The sequence below is a fragment of the Rutidosis leptorrhynchoides genome, chromosome 3 (assembly GCF_046630445.1).
Source record: "Rutidosis leptorrhynchoides isolate AG116_Rl617_1_P2 chromosome 3, CSIRO_AGI_Rlap_v1, whole genome shotgun sequence".
Taxonomy (NCBI): Eukaryota; Viridiplantae; Streptophyta; class Magnoliopsida; order Asterales; family Asteraceae; genus Rutidosis; species Rutidosis leptorrhynchoides.
This window is the reverse complement of record NC_092335.1, coordinates 31752736-31756214: the sequence shown is the minus strand read 5'-3', so window position 1 is coordinate 31756214 and position 3479 is coordinate 31752736.

The following is a 3479-nucleotide window of genomic DNA, read 5'->3' as shown; positions in this document are numbered from 1 at the left end:
TATATATATATAATACATATGAATGAAAGGAATATTTGTAGTTGTAAGTTTGTTCGAACTCGATATAAGAACTTTGAGGTCGTTTAACAAACAACAACAACAACAACAAAAACAACAAAACTCAATACCACATAAGTGGTATATGGGGAATGTGAGATCTAAAAAATCTTTTCCCTATCCGAGAATAAAGACAAGTCATTTCTCCACACAGAGTAAAAAACACTCTCAAAAGTAGAAAGTCATCACTCTCTCTATTCGACGGATAGAGAGAATGCTTCTGAGTGGACCTCCAGCCAATAAGTAGGAAAAACTTAAAAAAAAGTAAAATTAAAAATAAAATTGAGACGCTATGAAAATGGTAAAATCAAATTTTCATGAGTTTTAAATCCTGCATGTAAATTTAATTTATTATCTAAAAATTCGCCAATAAATCGACGTTTGCTGTCGACTCAATAGCTAGAGCCGTGTTTAACAAACTATCTTCAAAATATGTTAAAGTTCAGACTCTAACTCGTTATAAAATGTTTAGTTAATCGTGTTAAGAGGTTTTTGGATTGTCCACATTTATTTATTGTAGCCCTTTGGCATAACCATTTTACTTACACACACACACACACACACACACACACACACACACATATATATATATATATATATATATATATATATATATATATATATATATATATATATATATATATATATATATATGTTCGTATTGTTCATGATCAAGCAACTAACTCTATGCTTGGGGCAGATGGTCCTCCTGTGTGACGACCTGGAAATTTCCGACCAAATTTAAACTTAATCTTTATATGATTTCGATACGATAAGCAAAGTATGTAATGTTGAGTCTAAAAAATTTTGAAACGATGTTCATATGTATATATAAATAATAATTCGAAATATGATTTGAAGTATTATATGTGTTGTTATTAAAAATTAATAAAATAAAAATAGGATATTATAATAATTATTATTTAAAATATATCTCTATATATAAATAACGTATATTAAAAATAAATATTAAATGATTGTAATACTCGTTTGATGTTTCGATTGATATTAAGCAAGTTAAATTCAAACTTATGTAATTTTAAAATAAACGGTGATACGAAAATGAGTTCTATAAATTTTAGGCTTAATAAAAATGTATTTAGGAACTATTTGTTAAGTTTTAACACTTTTTATATTTTACCCATAAATGAGAGGGACAGTTGATGTAATTTTTATTTAACAAATTAAGGATCGAATTTTATACCATAATGACCAAAATAAATAAATATAATTACTGTAAAGATTTGGAATTTTTCTGAGAACGTTTATCCGTCAATGAATTAACAACGGAGTACGAAATTTAGTCCGAGATATAGTGTCGACAATTAAATTAAAAAAGAGGATATTGTGTATTCCGTATTATTTAAGTAATATGCATGTGGAGAAAAATTAATCAATATTATACTCCTTCTTCTATATTTTATATATATATATATATATATATATATATATATATATATATATATATATATATATATATATATATATATCTCTTACTGGGTTTTGCATACAATTGGTTACACAATGTTTTGACATATATAGGCATATCGATACACCTTGCAACTATATTTCTTCACAAAACAAAGAACTCACACTTACTCTTACTCTCGAAACACACGGCTCAACCAAACTACTTTTCCATTCGACGGATGGCCATCACCACATAATCACCATCACCCTACCATGGCATCGACTACCACCACTTTGTTTCTATTTTTCGAATGAGGTCAATCCATCACCACCCATAAGAACAAACACCCATTTCCTTTTCTTGTTCTCTTTGTGAACACCCGACACCATCGACAACCTTGAAACAAACTTCTTCACCGGACACCATCACGAACCACCATACTTACACCCACCACTCCATCATCTCAAACCCACTTCCACCATCGACAATTACCAACTCTCTCTCTTACTCTCTCTCTTTTATTTCTGTCCGAGAAAATCAACATACAACCACCACTAAGCACTCCTACAACCATCACCACCTTATCTCTACTTTGTTGTAGCTACAATCATCAAAACCACCACCACATGCTGATTCGATATTGTAACCTGTCTGTTTTGCTTTGTTTCCGTTTGAAAACTCACACAATCACCACTTCCTAGCTCTAATTAATCCATTTGTTTCACTGATATCTTTTTTTTTTTATTTGCAGCCCCAAACACCATTTTTCATAAACCCATCATCGAATACTTTCTATTTCTACTGGTCACTGTTTGATTCCGGTCAGACTAAATTCACACGCAGACCATTACAAATTAAAAATTGATGCGTTGGGTTTTGTTGTCGAGACTAAACCCAAAAGGAAGATGGACGATTTGTTATCTTGTTTTCAGTTCAACAAAAGGAATCCACCCATCATCACCACCATGTATAATCACCTCAACCGCCACCTGCAATCACCACAGGCCACCATTAATCAATACTGCAGCTACTTTCTGTTTTCTATCTATTTCAATCATGATGGTACGTATATGATGATGATGGTGATCGTAATGATTATGATAATGGAAGATGTATGATGATCCATGATGAACGATTATGATGATATGTATGTTTATGATGAGGATCAGATTAAGATGATGAATGGCGGCTGCAACTTGCCTTTTATTCTTATTTTTCCTGTTGTCCCTTCGCTACTGCAGCAAAAACCAAACAGCGTAAATTCCTTTGGGTCGTTTTATTTCGGTTAGTGGACTTCTTTGTGGGCTCGTTAACTGGCTGTTTTCTTTGGGCTGATATCGTGAATCAACCATCAACAACAATAAACAAATTAACTATGAGAAATTTTGTTAAGAATCCACGCTAACAAAATCTTAGCTAACTGTTCCTAGCTAACTTTTAATTCCTTATTACATTTTATTTATTACAATTTTAATTCTCGTAATTTTATTTATCGTCATTTAATTTCTGTTATTTATTTTACGCAGTTTATTTATCGTCATTTAAATACTGTTATTTACGCATTTTAAATATCGGGACAGGTATACAATGTTTTGACATATCATATCGACGCATCTATATATATTATTTGGAATAACTATAGACACTCTATATGCAGTAATGCCCGAGTTAGCTATACAGGGTTGAGGTTGATTCTAAAATAATATATATACTTTGAGTTATGATCGAGTATGAGACATGTATACAATGGGTCACGATACGTATTAATTAATTCGAATATTATATATTAAACTACATATGAATTATGGAACTACTAACTGTGGACTATTAACTGTGGACTACCAATATTGGATAATTAAAATGAATTAAAATATTGATTATAACATATGAAACTAAACATTTCTTCAAGTTTGCCACTTGATTTCATCTTAAACCTCATTTGTATCTTCACGATTCCAATCTGCGTACAAACCTTTCATGATTCTTGAAAACACCTCATTCGAGAGGATGA